Below are 17,967 nucleotides of genomic sequence, written 5' to 3' on the forward strand. Positions count from 1 at the left end.
AGCCAAGAAGGAGGAGGTAATCGATGATTATGCTTTGGCCATGCTCAAGTGCCATATGTGCTTTTTCTGCAGAGGTGTCCTTGGATTCTCATCCAGTGGCGTTTCCGTCATGACTTTTATTTCTTGGTATTCCTGTCACTTCCTCCATAATGGTTCTTTGTGGGGTTGGTGGTCATGCGGTGATCGGGCATTGAACACTTTCACACAAAGACCTGTATCATCCTGCATCCACTTGTCACTTCATGAGAGTACATGCATGGTATATGCCGCAACTTTTATAAACCAGTGCAATGCAAGGAGACATCACTTATTTGAATTCCATGGTGTTGACTTAGATATTTATCACATGCGTTAATTAACTTTTTCTTTTGCTAATGACGTGAAACATATTAAACGCAGATATGAAAAGTTTGTACAATTGGGGAACATGTCAACACCTAACCATTTAAAGATAGCCTTTCATATAACATGGGCCTACTCTATTTGTACGAGGCGGGGCAAGTCTGGGTGGTCAGGCGATTGGGGCTCTGCTGGTGCAGGGCTACCGTGTGGTTGGGCAGGGAACATGTCAGCCGGGACATGAATGGTGTAGTCCCGGGCCGTTACCATTCCCAGAATGTCTTTAAACAATTCATTAAATTCTACCCTATCCCTGGCTGCCTTGTCACTTTGTGAGCACCTGGTGCCCGAGCGTGCGTTGGGGGTCTGTGCAACTGGCGTTGCCACATGCTGCGCGTTGCTTCGAGTCTCGACTTTCTTGGCCCGGGCGTTCTTCGGCCTTCGTCTGGGACGGTGTCGCTTAGGGCCTTGCTTCTTCGCATACCTCTTGAGGGTGGGCACGTAGCGCACTGGTGAAGGGGCATGTGCTGCATGTTCCCATCGACAGCGGAGAGCATCTTTGCAAGCCAACTGCCCTTGGTTCTCCATGTTTTTCTTGCACGGGGGTTGTAAGATGGGAATCAAGGATTAGGATTTGTCACATGATAAGGCCATTCATATGTAAGGGGTTATAGTGCAGATTATCAGGCACATAGGACGAGAAGGGGAGGGGTAGGGCATGCAGTGCTTGTTGCAGTGAGATGGCCCCCATGATGTATATTTAGCCTCCTGCCATTAGCAAATCTTGGTTTACGTTGAGTTACATCGGCTGGCGGTCATGGATTTAGGCAGGGCTCCTCCTCGAAAGGATAGACTAGAAAGGGGGAAAGGTGTATAGAAAGGGACGGTACCCCATCTACACCATCAGAGTCGTTGGTCAAGGCTTCCTATGGCAGTAATGAGGGTTGCATGCCCTTCACTTAGAGGTGGGAATGGTCACACGACTTTTAAATGTGTGATGAGAGGAGGACCTGAGGAGCTTAGCCTATCAAACACAACTCTTCTCCCTGCGCTTGACTATCATTGCTTGTGTGTGTTGATACTATCTATACAGGGTGACACAAAAATCATTGTTTATTTATATACATATTTATGAATCCATGTCACTTCACGAGGACAAGAACCAATTGTAGAACTCGGGATTGTACTGGAGCATGGCACATGCATCTAGTATTCGTGGCAGCTTACTTAATACTGATAGATATTTTGCCACATCGAGTAGCATGGAACCTTGTCCGAGTCTACTGGCTATACGTAACTCCTCCTCAGTGAGAACCTTATCAAACAGAGCGTTCTCTTGGCTAGTTCCAGCTAAGTCCATACCTCGAATGGCAGTCAGCACTCGAAGGGAAGTTGGTGCCACATAGGTTGGGTCTCTTTGAGACCGCCATTTGGCCAATCGCTCCTCTGAGACTATCATGATCTGAGCCCCTAGTTTGGCCATTACAACGCAGCTTTCACACCAACGCTACTCAAACTGTCTCTGGCCTGCTGACAGTCGCTTTAGTTGCTCTATGTCTACAAGATTTGGTCGGCAGAGCACTTCATTGAACGTGACGATTAAGCGCAGTTCGTCTGCCTCCTCGTTAGAGATGAGTCGCATGCATTCATGCAGGAGCCTGTCGTAGTGCTCGTCAAGATGTTCTTGCTCTTCCTAGGATAGAGGAAAGGACAAGTAATCTCCAAGCTGCTCCTTGGGAATTGTGCCCATGTCCGCAAGGACGTAGACACATGTGACCACTTTGAGCTTAGCATCCAACTCAGTTAAGCATTCTGCGATACTTCTATGTTCAACAAGGGCTTGCTCGGTTGCCATCTCATGCAAGGTTCTAGGAGTTTCCTTAGGCTTTAGCATAGCTGGAGGCTCAGGCCTAGATGAGCAAGATTGGTCAACGCTAGGATTTCTTATGCTCTTGGGGTTCTCACGTTTCTCCTGAGGTTTTGTTGCTATTTTGTCATGGTTCTTCTCGGATGTGACTGGTATGGATTTGTCACCCTGTTGTGATGACGTTGTATCCACTCTTGATTGGTCAATGCAAGTTCTATTGTCAATGGATAGAGTGTTGCAAGCAACTATTGATGGTAACAGCTGCTTTGATTTTTCAAAACACACGAATGTGTCTAAGGTTTCACCGCTATTAGGAGAGGCATTAATGGGTTCATTGGTGGATGGACTCGATGCGTTATTCATTGGCTCTCTGGCCCTCTTCGTCTCAATGTTCTTGGGGTCCACAACCACCTGTGATTGTTGTTGTCTTTGTTGCTTTCTCCTCTCTTTTTTGGTCAGTGCAGGTGCATCTAATGGCTCAGGACCTTGGGCTAGGTTGACCGCTGATGTGCTTGGTTGGGCCTCAGTATTTCCCTTCTCTAGTGTGTCCTCATGGGACACAGTCGTGGCCTGCTGAATAGCCTTACCAAGCTGTGAGGGCACAAGTGTCTCCCTTTTCAGGGAGTCTAGCTCTTCAGCCAACTCCCTTGCGTGTAACTCCTCCAGCCTAGGCTTTACACACTTTGAAAGTGCTGGAGTTGTCGAGGAAGTTGGTTGTGACACCTCCTCTACAGGTAAATTTCTAAGGACACGTTCCACAAGGGGCATTGTCACGGCCAAGGGCTGTGACTGCTGTGATCCCTGATTGGAAGTAGTAGCAACTAGTTCAGTGGGCTGGCTACCCTTGGTGGATTGCAGTGTTAAGTCCCTAGGGCGATCAGAAGTGGTTGTGTCTTTTGTTGGCCTTTGAGCGCTCATTTGTGTAGATCGAACATGAGCTGATCTAGTCGCATTAGGTGGCTCAGGCATATCCTTGGGTTGAGAGCTACAGATGGCATCATGTCCCACCTCTTTGACGGTTGGAAGCTTAGATGGAGATAGAGATTGGAATTGAGCAGTCGCCCTTGACAACTGCTGTAGTGCTTCCTGTGTCTGTTTGGGAGAAGAGGGCGTAGGAGATCTAGGACTCCTAGGTGGATGTGGCACTAGCTGAATGATTTTCTCAAGGCTATTAGATGATTGTTCCATTTGCTTTGTTGAGCGAGTAGCCTTGCCATGAGCAATGTTGTGCCTATGATGTTTGTTCTCCCCTTGGGAAATCAAAGGCTCATTGGGCACTAATGGCTTTTGTGCACGCTCAATGGTTACATATGACATCTGCTTATTAAGTATGCTAGGTTGAGGCTCTTTCTTTCAAACACTCATGTCTGGTTTCTTACCTCGAGACCTAGAGTTTCTCTTAGATTTCCTCATGTGCTTCGTTGCTTTTGATGCACTCTAGCCTTTAGTCGACCAGGGAGGTTTAGCAAGGGGTTTTGGCACCCAAATCCATCGGTTGCCTGCATAATACCCTTGAGCCCGAAGCAACGCCTTGGATATCCATCGTGGCGTTGTGTTGGCTCTCCATCGACGCCTCCGTCTATAAGGCTTGGGCTTCTTTTGGGGTCTTCTACGATATTTGTAAGTCCAAAGCCCATCCTTGGCATTGTCTCTTGACCTTTTTGTTTCAAGCATGGCCTCACTCCTCACTAGTCCTCGTTGTTGGACCTGTGCTTGTATCAACTCTTCCAACAAGTCCTTGCCCTCGTTAGTAGTCTTGACTGTTACATCAGCATCTTCCTTGCCTTTCCCTCGAGGTTTGATGAGGTCACCCTTGCTAAAGGTTGCGACTATCCTCACACCCGGTAGTGTCAGGTGTATCCTCTGTGCTACATAGTCAGCCTCACACTTGGTCACCCTTTTGAAGGGTCTTCCTAGGAGGGTTTCTTTCCCGTAGCTAGCACTATTTGGAGGAACATGAAATAGGATAGGCAAGCTTTCTGTTTCAATTGTCACAAGGATTTTGCACTTCCCTATGAGTGCTTGTGGGTTTCCCCCATAAAGGCTAAGAGTTGCACTAGTCGGTGTCAGCTCTAGTTGGCCTAGTAGGGTCCATGATTCATAGGTCAAGATATTAAAATCTGCTCCTTCATCAATTAGAGCATCAATAGTATGCTCTCTTTTTGCGGTGAGTTTGACCCTAAGATAAGCATGTGGTACTATGTCTTCATCTTCCGAGTCCTGGCTTGTAAATTTAAGCCTTCTAACAGATGCCCTTGAGTCCCCACTTGCATGACCAGACGTGGATTCTCCACCAATGTCTTGGGTTGTCTGTGTAGTGTTGCTCAAGGTACATCTCTTGTCAAGAGTGTCATGTCTAGTCATCTTGGCATTTGTAGCTTGCTGATGTTGCATTTCGCTCTGACTAGACATGGTATGAACACAATGTACCTGTGTTCTTGTGGTGTGGCCTTTTTGCCCAGGATAGCAAGATTGGCCCATTGAGGTTCTAGGGTCTCTGTTTCTCTCTATTTGGGTATGGGCTTTTGGTTGCTCTTTTGCAAGTGAGAATCCATGCTCTTGTAGAGCCATTACTACACTAGGGCCCAATTTGGAGGACCTGTCACGGCGTGCGTTTTCTCTCCAACCTATTTGGGGGAGGTGCGGAGGGGGCAGAGCCCCCTCTGCGGGGGTTTGGGGGGGGCAGTCCCCCCCGGCCCGCATGGCCATTATGGTAAACACCATGCGCAATTTGGAGGACCGTTTATAGCCAAATTTTGAACTACTTGCTCTAAGTTTCAGCCCAGTGATGGATTTGTGATGTGCCTTTAGCTCTACGTAGCCTTTGGGGTCAATCTCGGGGTTTAGATGCGTTAAAATTTGTGTTTTAGGTACTTGTCCGATTTTGACAAAAAAAAATTTGTCCGATTCTCAGATGTCCGATTTTCAGGAGCCCGATTATCAGAATCGGACGTCTGATTTTGGGTGGTCCGATCGGCCCAGTGGTCCAATTCTGGTTACGTCCGATTCTAGGACTCGGATCAAAAAAGTGGTCCGATTCTGGGAATTGGATCGGACAGGGTGGCCCGATTCTAGTAGTCCGACGGTCCGATTCTAGACTGGTCCGATTTTGGCTCCGAGTGATCAGATCGGATAGGATGGTCTGATCGGACGGTGGTCCGAGCCTCTGATTTCCAAAATCGGACGGGTTGGTTCGAGTGGTCCGATCGGACGGTGGTCCGAGCATTCGATTTTCAAAATCGGACGAATTGGTTCGAGTGGTTCGAGTTCCAAAATCGGACAAGCTGGTCCGAGTGGTCCGATCGGACAAGATGGTCCGAGCGTTCGATTATGGACTGGTCCGAGTGGTCCGAGTCCGAGTGGTCCGAGTCCGAGCGTCCGATTATGGACCGGTCCGAGTGGTCCGAGTCCGAGTGTCCGAGTATAGACTGGTCCGATTCTGGGACTTGGATGACCTGGTCCTACATGGCCGATGGCCCGCGAGTTACACGCGATGCCTCTAGACTGACGTCTACTACACCGAATCGTCTAGCGCCTTCCAGATAGGTGCGAGACACTACAAGGGAATGCCAGACATGCTTGAAACCACTGTGGTGCTTGGATCGAATGGCACTCCAAGGATCTGTGCCACTATTTTCCTGTTTTATCCTGTTATACAGCAACAGAGAACCCTACTATTTGTTTCTTTTTCTTTGTTTTTTCCTATCCTAAATGCATCCAAAACACAAAGTAAATACCTACACTACTCCATCTCATAACATTAATCTCAAAAAATCAAAAAACCTACTTGCCAAGGAGATCAAATACCATCTTCAACCCCCTCACTTCCTACCTATCTCAAGCACCGGTTCGAGGGAAACCCCTTACTTTGATGCTCGATTCGAAGCACGCAAGCGCTCAAGCACCAAGACCCACGGACCGCTTATTGTTTCAAGCGTTCCAAGCCGAGCACTAATGGCTACCTCTCACATAACCGACGTGCCATCCATACCTACGGGTGTAGTGGCCGGCCATAGCCTAGGCCCTTTTTCCCATTGTCCTTCTATCTTCCTAGCTTCCTTTCCACCGCCTGTCTACATTTACAAATTGCACGGGTGAGAGCCCGGCGCTCTTTTACAAGATTTCAGGGTGCGCCTTTTTATTTTAAAATGCACCTTTCCCCTTTTGCATTTGCCTTGGACTTTTAAGGTTGCCCTTGCGCTTTTGGCATTTTCTCCTATTCTTTCTTCAATCGGGCTACTTTTTTCTGCCTTTGCCCTGCGTCTTTTTTATTTCCTTTTGCTTTGCTTTCTTCGTGTTGGGGTTAACACTAACCATTTATTTGCATCACATTAGATACAATCATATGCCATATTTCATTGAAAAGTATGGAGATCCAAGTATTTGGAGCACACAAGGCATGGAAAAGTCCCATTACATGGCACACAATGTGTATTTTAAGCATACCCAACATGGTGGTGGTAGTAGGAAATCCAAAAGTCTTTGTGAGCTATTCCGATGGTTTTACAGAAGGATATTGCAAATACTATTGAAAAAAGAGGAATTAAAATCAGTGGCTCAGCCACCAGGGTTTGAGGCCCCCCATTCTGAGAACAAAGTGTGTAAGCTGAAGAAGGCATTATATGGGCTGAAACAAGCCCCCAGAGCATGGTACCAGCGGATAGATAAGTTTTTTTTAAACCTAAACTTCAAAAGATGTGCCTCAGATGCTAACTTTTATGTTTACAGGGATGGTAAAAAGTTTGTAGTGATTGTCCTATATGTAGACGATCTTCTTATTACACGTGACTATGAATATATGATCAACCAAACTCGAAAGGCTTTGAGTTCTGAGTTTGAAATGATAGACTTGGGCTTGCTGCACTATTGTTTGGGGATTGAAGTCTGGCAAGAGCCAGGAAAGATCTTCATCTCTCAGAAGAAGTATGCATGGGAGATCTTGAAGGCATTTGGCATGACTGAGTGCAAGGACATAGCTACACCTACGGAGGTGAATGCAAAGTTATCCGTCAAGGATACATCAGCACATAGCAGACATTAGGAGGTATAGGAGGTTGGTTGGTAGTCTGATCTACTTGTGTAACACCAAACCAGATATCAGTTTTGCTATTGATGTTTGAGCAGGTTCTCAAACAAACCTCATGAGAGTCATTGGAAGGCTGGGATGCGGGTACTCAGATACTTGAAGGAAACTCTTGACTATGGTATCACATATAGTTTCGGAACTTCTCTTGTGGGGAACTGTGACTCAGATTGGGTAGGAGACATTGATTCCAGGAAGTTACTTTCTAGTTATTGTTTCTCTTTGGGTTCAGGAATTTTCTCTTGGATTAGCAAGAAGCAGCCAACAGTGGCATTGTCTTCTACTGAAGCAGAGTACAAGGCAGCTTGTTTTGCTGCATGTGAAGCCGTATGTTTGAGAAGGATTCTATGGCATATGGGAGTGCAAGATGAAGAACCAACTGTGCTGAGATGTGACAATCAGAGTTGCACTGCCATTGCCAAAAATCCAGTGTTTCATGCACGCACCAAACATATAGAGATCCAATATCACTATGTGCGTGATTTGATGGAGGATGGGATAGTGGAACTAGTCTACTGTCCAACAGCGGAGAATGGAGCAGATATCTTCACCAAAGCACTTACGAAGGATCTACTTCAAGTTCATCTTCAGAGACTCGGCATTGGGCCGAGGAGATAGTTCACCTATGGGTGGACATTGAGGGGGGGTGTTAGATATGATCAATGCCCCACCCTCATTAGGTGCCACCAATGATCCATGGTGCTCAAAGTTGTAAGGCCCCCATTATGAGAAGAAGCCAAATGTGAGCCTGGACATTGGTTGAGTCCTAACTTGTATATCAGATGAGGTCTATGTGACCAGATGGCAAAAAGGTGACCATTGTGGGTCTAATCTTTGGGTTAGACGGAGTAGTTAAGCTGATAGCAACTCGAGGCGCATTGCATCGAGTTGCCGGGTAAGGGAGTTAAAAGGGGCCCCTATTTTGGGGTCCGGGGGCCGCGGAAGCGGCCCCTAACTAGGGGGTCCGAGGGGGCCAGCGGCCCCCCTGGCGAGGGTCCGGAGGCATCGCCCCTGGCCCGATGGTAAAGGGAATATTCCATGGAATATTCCCTGGCCGACTAGTGGAGGCTCATATGGTAGGTCGGTCAGGCCGACCTAACAGCCTTCGTGGGCTATAAAAGCTAAACCCCTTCACAGCCATCGATTATTCATCTTTCACCCAGTCAGAGTTGTTGTTCCAGCTAGCCTTAAGCTCTTCACCTATCTTCTGTCTAGATCGCCATCTAAGCTTCACACAGTGGAAGCGCATGAGTGGACAGAGCCATCTTTGTATCAGTTGTTTGGAGCTAAATAATTTACGGATTCTCCTCTTATCTGTTGTGTACTCTCTATCTCTTTCTCAGATTCTGTTCGCTGCGCCGTGTAATATTTTACACCTATCAATGCACATTGCATACATATAAATAAACATGAATAATTCACTCTACTTACGTTAGGAATATCAAGAATTTGCCTGCATAAAAGTGAGGCATTCAGAGTGGTTCTCCATCCACAAGAGAACACGTCTTACTGGACGGGCACATGATCTGTTGTATTTGCATCACGTCCGCCAAACCCCCTCCAACACTAGATGCTCATACATCATCACAATTTTTTTTGCACAACTACAAAGGCACCTTGATGTTACAAAAAATGCGTTGATCTTGCATAGAATAAAATAACTGAATATAGTGTTAAGGTTACTCATTGTCTAACGCGACCATGGAATCCATAGGATCTCCCCGAATTCGCTAAAATTATTGTATTCGTCTCAATCAAATACAACAAAAAGCTTCAATGCTCACTACGTTAACGGGGAAAAATAATTATTGGCAGGATGCTTGCTTAAGGCCTCTTAAAGATATTCTTTAATAGTCACAACATACATTTGATGATAGGCCATACATATGATTTTAGTGTCATCCAGCTGATAGGCCTGAACCAATCAAGATGTCAGATGAACGCTTGTGCATCATTGCGCAATGCAATGCAGAACAGAGGGTCAAGAACAAAAACTTGTCTTTGATGTTCCTCTGCTAGAGACGCCAAATTGAACCTATAGGTAATAACTATTGTGCAAGTAAGACTCAAGCATTTGATCAAATACTTATTAAACAGAAGATAATTGAATAGAATACTTACAACATTGCCGCATGCACTACTGTGTCCGTGGTCATCTGGCTTTCAAAATGCCGCATGCACTGCATGTCGTGTAGGTCCATCGATAAAACCTCTGTGTCTCGTAGAATGGTAAAGCCACAATTTATAGAAGAAGAATAAGTGGAGGTTAGCATATTCTTGTAATCCTGGAGGCTAGCCTCCACCTCCACCCTAAGCATGCTAATGATGCACTTGTCATTAATATCTTGGCGCTCTTCAGAGGGGCCGGATCCTAAGTCTTGTGGCTCGGTCATGGGGTCCGGCTCAGCAATGGGCTAGGTCTGGGTCTCCAATTTTGGCTGGGGTTGGGGCTCCGGCTCTAGGGTTGGGACTCATGGGGCTGGGGCTACTCTTGCAATACTTCCTCAACAATAATCTTGATTCATGCCATCTTTGCAACCTTGTATTGAGAGGGTGGGACGCTTGATATGGTTCTACGTTATGGTGCCTTGGATGGATAGGAGGGATTGCAAGGATGTCATGCATGCGAGGGTCACAGATGGGAGGAGGTTGAAGCAGCTAATCATATTTGTAGCGGAGCCTACTATTAGTGCCAAAGTCTCTTTCCCATCACAATAAACCTGTGTGCATGTGCAACAAGCATGTAGGAGTCCTCCATGAATTCAATCAAGTAATCTTCATAGATCTCTTGGAGGGAAAGGAGGGCAGAGGCGGTTCACCGATATTCTATGATGCTTACAGACAACCTTCTAGAAAGGGAGCCTCAGGATTGTAGGCTACATGTGGCGCAAAATGCGCCTAAGCTCATCTCAATAACTCCCCTATGTACATTGTATCTTCATCTCCTAGACTGAACTTGTAACATAGCATCACCTTCGTATGATGCGAGGCTTTGCTGTGGTTGGCCTTTTTGTCATGGCATCTACAAGCATATGACAGTAAGTCCTTGGACCTTGCATCAAACCGTGATGGCCTAGGAAGGGGAGGTCATCACGGGGCGAGGGGGTGTGGTCGATAGATTAAGGGGCCTCTCTCACACCATGATGGCCTAGGAAGGGAGGTCATCATAGGGCAAGGGGGGCATAGTCGATGGATTGAGGGGCCTCTCTCGCACCATGATGACCTCAGAGGGGAGGCCATCACGGGACGACGAAGGCGTGATCGATGGATTGAGGGACCTCTCTCGCACCATGATGGCCCAAGAATGGAGGTCATCACGAGGCGAGGGGGGCACGGTCAATAGATTGAGAGGCCTCTCTCGCACCATGATGGCCTAGGAAGGGAGGTCATCACGGGGCGAGGGGGATGAGGTTGATAGATTGAGGGCCTCTCTTGCACTGTGATGACCCAAGAAGAGAGGAAGCGAGACAGGGATTAATGGAACCCTACTACAAAAAAGACAACTAGGCTTGGAAGATGAGAGGCTTAACATACCCTAATAGATGAGAAGCTTTGCGTTCTGATAGTGAGCAACTCGAAGATGCATGGATGAAGCAATAGGGGGCCAAGTGAGCAACACGAACACGAAAAGGCACGGGAACGAGGCAAGCAACACGAACACAAAGAGACAGGGGAACGAGGTGAGCAACACGAACACGAAGAGGCAAGGAAGGGCGGTAATACAAATAAGTAACTTACCTTGTGCTTATTGTTTTAAAAAAAAAAAATCCAAAACCACTCATCAAACGACAAGCCCAAAACCAATCTTTCTAAATTTCATGTACCTGCAACGAAAAAAAATAAAATAAGGAATGAGCTACCACCTTCAACGCCCTCGAAGTTTGCTAACTAGGCTCGCAATGGAAGTTTTGGTCACTCCCATCAGGATCAACCTAAGTTTTTCTAGTTAAATCTATCACTAGCGGCTAATTAGTATTAGCAAATTCTAAAGTGTTGCGAATCAAGCTTTCTGGTTTCTAATGGTCCATTAAGTGCGATTTTTATTCCTTCTTAGGAAATCTTTGGCTTATCGAGAGACCACCAAGCCATAGGTATGGATCCATCCTCCCACTTCCCTCGAGAGAGTAGTTTTGGTTATCTAATTACCTACTACTTTAGATTCAATATATAAAAACAACTTCTTTGAATTATCTCCTGATATGAATTCATTACACACCCTTAATTCATGACACAAAAACAGAGTAAAGCAATATTTTCTTAATAGTTCATTTCAAAAAAATAACATTTTACAAATATTTTCTTGTTCGAAGGTATTATTCTCTCCAAGTTTCGTTCCCCAACTAGTATTGGAACTTTCAGACACAATCTGGAAATCAAAGGGATAGTTGGCAGTGCGTAAGAGCCTAAGGAGTTTATGACCAAAGCCCCCTACTATCCTCATCTCCTCCTACCAACTAGAGCTCCCTACGACAAGACCTTTCACGTCATGATTGGTTTGAACTCACTAACACGAAAAAAAAAAGATAAACCCCTTGGAGAAGGTTTTATTCATGTTGCCCTTGGGGAGGTCTAGCGCCATCAAGAACATTGTCTCAATTGGCATTTTGTGTTCACTGGAATACTACCTTAGTCAGTGATCTATAAACACAATATTAGCGAGTTTGGGAATCTCCCAATTCCCATTTTTGAATACTAAAAAGGTGGCACCCGGATAACATGCCCATAAGTTTCTTAAAACCATACGACGTGATCTATCATTTGAAAGCACTTGAAAAATGGAATCTATTGAGCTATAGAGCGCTTGATTTGGAGTTATAGTGTTCAAGTTATGACAAATCCAAAGATTTGACCATGTGTCCCAAATTTATGGAAAATTCCCATATTCTCCAATATGGTGTTTATACTCAATCATCCATCTTTTAGCCTAATGATTTTAGAAAAGATCAGTGCCTAACTTACAATCACAAACATCTTATTTTGAATGCATTATGCTAAACTTTTTAACAAGTTTATACCCAAGACAAATCTTTTCTTTCCAAAAATAATAACATCAAGACAAATTAGCATAAGTGACAATACCTTCCAATAGTCATCCTGGACTTCCTCTTCCTTGGGGATTAGTTTGGATTGAATTTAAGCAAGAATATCATACTTGAGGATAACTCCCTTGGAGTTTCATGGGTCTTTGCCTGTAATTAAAGAAAATCTTGGTTAGTTTAATTATGAACACTAACATTTGGCAATTGCATCTCAAGGTCTCTTATGTACTGAGGATTAGCATCCGTTATTACCCATCAGAGATTTCGTTTGATCAACACAAAAATAAAAATATTAAATCTTTTAGGGGCACAATACCTGCCTTGTACTCGCTTACGTTCATCTTGTACAAACCCAAGTTATCCCTTGGAATTCGCGATTAAGAATTCCTCAAAGAAATTATATGCAATAATTGAATAAAATCTTATTTTACACATGCAGCTTCTGTTACCTATTCATGGGATAAAGGCTTGCTAGTTGTTCTTATTTAAGAAAAATAGTGCATGAGGATCCACGATGGGTGCTTTGTTGATGTTATTTGTGGCTTCACTTGTAATCCCCATACTCACCATTCCATCTGTAGTAATTGTGTCTATAGCATTATTGGTAGCTCCTACCTCCGCAACCTTCGTAGCTTTCTTTTTCAGGGCCATGGTCTTTAATAGTGAGATTGCAAAAAAGGGAAATTTGGTGAAGGAGCTTAGGGGTAATTAGATTGATGGAATTTTTAATTGACCGGGGGGCGGGGGGGAGGGGGAGGAGTGGGAAGGAATCACCAAGAATTTTGAGAAATCGAGAAGAGTCTTGATTCCACAAGGGAATGAGATAGAAGGGACCAAGGAATTGAATTTGAGAGCTCGCGGAGTATCCTCCTTGTCTTCTTGATGAGAAATTCCCATGCTCGCGCTTCTCTTACCCCACTCCCTCTTACTCTATACTCCTGAGAAGAGCCTCTCCTCTCTTGCTTCGACTATCCTCAACGGCTCCCCATGCTGCATATTTATAGCTAAATTGGAGAAGAAGGATCTTGGCTAAGAAGAAAAGCTCTTTATGGAAGGAATCTTAGCAAAATCAACAATCTGAAGCTTCCAAGATGCAATTTGGTGGTTCTGTTGGCTCCGAAAGGGGGGTAAAACCCCAGGACACTTGATCAAAATTCTTCCAGATCACTCCTTCTTCTCCCTGTTTTCGGAGTGCTATTTGTTGCCTGTAAAGTGTGATCGCAACACACACGATTTCTCCAATCCTTCTTTTTGCATGAAATCTCCAAAACTGGTTGAAAAAACCACTTGTTTTTTTTACATGACACCCTATTCTAGAAGTTTCCATAGCTTTTTAGGATATTTATAACAAAATAGTATTTAAAAATATGCTAGTTTTGTCCAAAAGTCTAGTATTTTGGACCATCCATACTATAGACACTGACACAAATGACTAATATGGCTCATAACTCTCATTCACGTGGTAACTTCTATGATGGGTGGCTATAATCCTTGTCAATTCGAAAAAATGTTAGGTTACATTCCTCGGGTCTTTTTGCTCGAGATCTTCTCTATTTAATGATTATAGAGTCCTTCAAGTCCATTCTACGAGAAGTCATGAAGATTTTAAATCAAAGTCAAGATATCACAGAAGAAGAGTTTGCAAGAGAAAGTTGTAGTAAGGAATTTTCTTTTAAAAAGAGAGAAGAGAGAGATATAGTTAATTTATCATTGGATTCTAATAAAGAAATATCCACAATATCATTAATAGAAGACAAAGACGTGCAATTTAAGAAAAAAATGAAGATAATACATAACAAGAACAAACATTTTCTATTTCACTATATTTGGCCAAATAATGAAGTTCAATTGTACATATAAGAGAGAATAGTGGAATATTCTCCTCACCCTGTAAAAAAACTGCACAACATTATCCTCAAATACAATATTGTTATGCTAATAAGTATATTTTAATGAGTTGCCCAAACTATATAAGCATTCTTAATCTAACACCACAACAACCCTAGTCATGTTTAACTTCAAATTTTATTTTTATAGTATACCCTTACACTTCTAATACAACATTGTTGAATTTTGTATTCCACACATCCTTGTCATCCCTATTTATGAGAGAGATGACATAAGTATGAGTATTCTTCACATTGAAACAATTCACAAAAATATAAGAGTGATGTGGTAGAACTCCATAGGCATTGTATACCAAGAGGTAACTAAAAGATCCTTGAAAAGCTCTTTATCTCCTCCCAAGAAATCATTTGAAAACTTATTTGTTATTTGGAGCAAATACGAGGATTAACTTGATTAGTTGCTTTGTAATTAAGTATGTGTGTGTGTAGACAATAATGGGATGGGTGACCTCTTGGGAAGTTTTGTCTTCAAGTGAATACTTCCACATCATGTGCATCCAATAGCACCAACAAAGCCTTCATAGCCTTATTGTCAAGTATGCCAAAGTGTGTGCCTTGATTGCCACCTTGGTCATACGCCATAGGAGGACACAAACACCACAACAGGTTTCTAGTGTGACACTCATATAGTTACGAGGCTGATTGAGCCTATTGTCGAATGGTATCATGCACTCCGTGATCTTTTGTTGTAGCCTTGCTTGATGCCAATGTCATGCACACATAGGTGCCTTGCCTTCAGCAAACAAAGAAGTTATGAAAAGGTCAATTAACCTCCTAGCCACTCAAGATGATCGCCTCTTTTAGCACCACATTGGTATCTTTAGGCAAATCCATGGACTATTTTTAGACTCACTTTTAGTAAGTCCATTCACACTAATTTCCTATGCTTTGATCCTTTGGTCCATGTACCCTTATTCCCTAATGTAGACTATCTCTTAACCCCTTAAAACCGTCAATGCCTTATCATAGTGGTCCATCACCTATTATTACCACTACAGTCAAGCTATCCTATGGATTGTGTCTACTCAGGACCCTTATCTTGATAGAAAGACTCATACGTGAAGTTCTCTATTTAGTTTTCTTCTCCCTTTCTTCTCTATTATCTCTTCTCTACATGGACATGAAAAGATAGGACGAATATATGACTCATTGGGCATGCAAAGATAGTTGCAAGGATGTGGATATATGATCTTGGAGCTATCAATAAGGCTTTTAGTATTGGACTACCATGCAAGAGGTCAATCAATAATTTCACTATATCTCAAACTTGATCTTGCGCTCATTACTTTTTAGATTGAAAGTGTGAGTGCATAATTTGTTAAAGATGAACATGGGGTGGCTAGGTAAGAGACGGCCAACTAAGATGGTTAACATTAACAATAAGAATCCAAAGAGTGAATGCATGATTGGTTTGAGAGAAACATGAGGTGGCTTAGGTGAGAGATAGCCAAGTGACATGGTTGATACTCTCAAAATAATAAGAGTCCATCCAATGTCTCACTTGTCATGTGAGTAATCCCCAACATTTTGGTTCTATTTCTAAGACCTATGGTAGAATCAACCACTCATTTCCTTTTGTTTACCATGTAGCAGAATTTTAAATGATGTCGATCCTTGGAATGTCCATAATGTCATTGAACGCAATCTATTGCGCACTAGAGGTGATCCTATGGTGGTAGATAGTTATACAATCAAGGAAGTAGTGGCACTTACTAGGAGTGTGTCCTTGTGCAAAGGGTTGCTGCTCTTTGGATGTTAGCTAAGATATTGGACATGTCAACCTTTCACTATAAACATGTCTCAGAATCGAGTTCAAATGGAAGTGTGGACTAGCAGGAAATTTGGGCCTATGCACTTGGTTTAAAATCAAAACTTATTGTACATTTCAAGATTGCATTGGATAATTCACATGCCGCTGTTTTAGTTACATGTGCCAAGGTGCTTGAATTCCTATTGAGTTACTTTCTAAATGAGAAATATTTCAATTTGTGTGAGTTGCTATGGACAAATAATGGGCAACTTTTACTACTCCATATCTAGGAAGCTCTCATTTTAGGATGAAGGTTTGGTTGGTGGGGGCCATTGTAAATACAACATAAAGGCATTTGACATGTTTCCTTTCTCCTCTAACAATGACTCTCAAAATACGAAAGATGATGGGACTATTAAAGATTATGCATTAATTGCAAACTAAGATGTTGCAGCTGGTCTTATTCGCATGAGTATACTTCCCAAGATTCGATATATATTAGAGTTGGAACAACTAGTTGAGGAGGCTTTGTTGATCTTTAGTATGAATCAAAACATGGGTTTTGATGTTTGGCAATCATGACCAAAAGCCATTTGATTTTTTGCAAGAAAAGCAAAAGGATTAAAGCTAAAATGTAGCTTTAAGCTTTTGAAAACATAGTTTGTATTGGATTTTGGAACATTAATAAGAGGAGGGTGATCTTCAATTTTCAAGGGGAGTTGAATCAGTATATTTGATGAGAGGATTTATCTTATATATGGAGGCTTGGTGCTTTGTCTGTAGCCTAATAATTTCATATTTGAAGGATATCATCATCAACTTTGTAGTCTAGGGGGTCGATGGGTGAACAAGAAAAATAATGTTGTTGTTGTTCCATGTGCTTTAAGCGCTTGATAGACACGATCGAACTTGGGGGAGAGAGTAAGATTGAAATTTATTTGGTTGTTAACCCTAGTTTGAGATGGAAGAAAAAGAAGTCAAGAATGCAGATGCAATAGAAGAAGCTGGATGGAGAATAGCTAAAAGCGCAAGGGCGGCCTCAAAAAACAAGTCAAAGGCAAAAACACATTTCTAAATGCAAGGCACCCCTGGAAAGGGCATAGGTAAAGAGAGAAGGCAAATAAAAGGAAATGGAAAAGAGGACCTATTACTACTATAAAACATGCACAAACATGGCACAAATTGAGGAAAAAAAGGGAAAAAAGATTGCGTGAATGGATTTATATCACTAAGAGAGTGATTGGAGAGGTTAAGCCTTAGCTGGGGAAGGGTTTATAACCCAAGAGGCCAATGAAGAGCTAATTTGCAATTGTTGCATTGCCCACATTGGATTGATAGCTTCACCTAGGTGTTTATTGTGTGTTACAAGTACACATATCTCTTCTCCTCTATCTATACCTTTGATTTGGAGGTGTGTGCTATGTGGCATTACCTGAATCATGTGATTTGATTGATTTGTCATCGTATCTACCAAAATTGCATCGCGTTCGGCCTATTTGAGTGACGAAAATTCTGGGCGTCGAACCATAAAATCGGATCTCGACTCTCGTGTGTTCGGTCATTCGGCCCACTACCATTTAGACGTTCATCACTTGGCCCAACCCCACTTAGACAAGCTGACATTTGGCCCATCGACCGAATCGACCATTCTTGGACCAACTTGGCATTCAACCCACCTGACTCGGCCCTCAATCATTCGGCCATTCAGCCCCCCTCGAACAACCACACTCGGATGGTCCGCATCAGACATTTGGCCTAGTTGCATTCGGCCCATTCTCATTTGGCCCTTATCCATTCGAACGGGCTAAATTGGACATTTGGCCCCCACAATTTGAACCTAATAGGCCAAATTTGGATTTTTCTAAAATTTTAAACTAAAGACCTGGACTAACCCAGACCACTACCTTACGAACCCACAAAGACCATACAGATGCTTAAAACACCTTTCTGGCACAAGAAACATGGAAATAAATGAAAAACAG

This window comes from Lygodium microphyllum, chromosome 27, assembly GCF_053477565.2.
Source record: "Lygodium microphyllum isolate KBCC chromosome 27, Lygodium_microphyllum_v1.1.10, whole genome shotgun sequence".
NCBI lineage: Eukaryota > Viridiplantae > Streptophyta > Polypodiopsida > Schizaeales > Lygodiaceae > Lygodium > Lygodium microphyllum.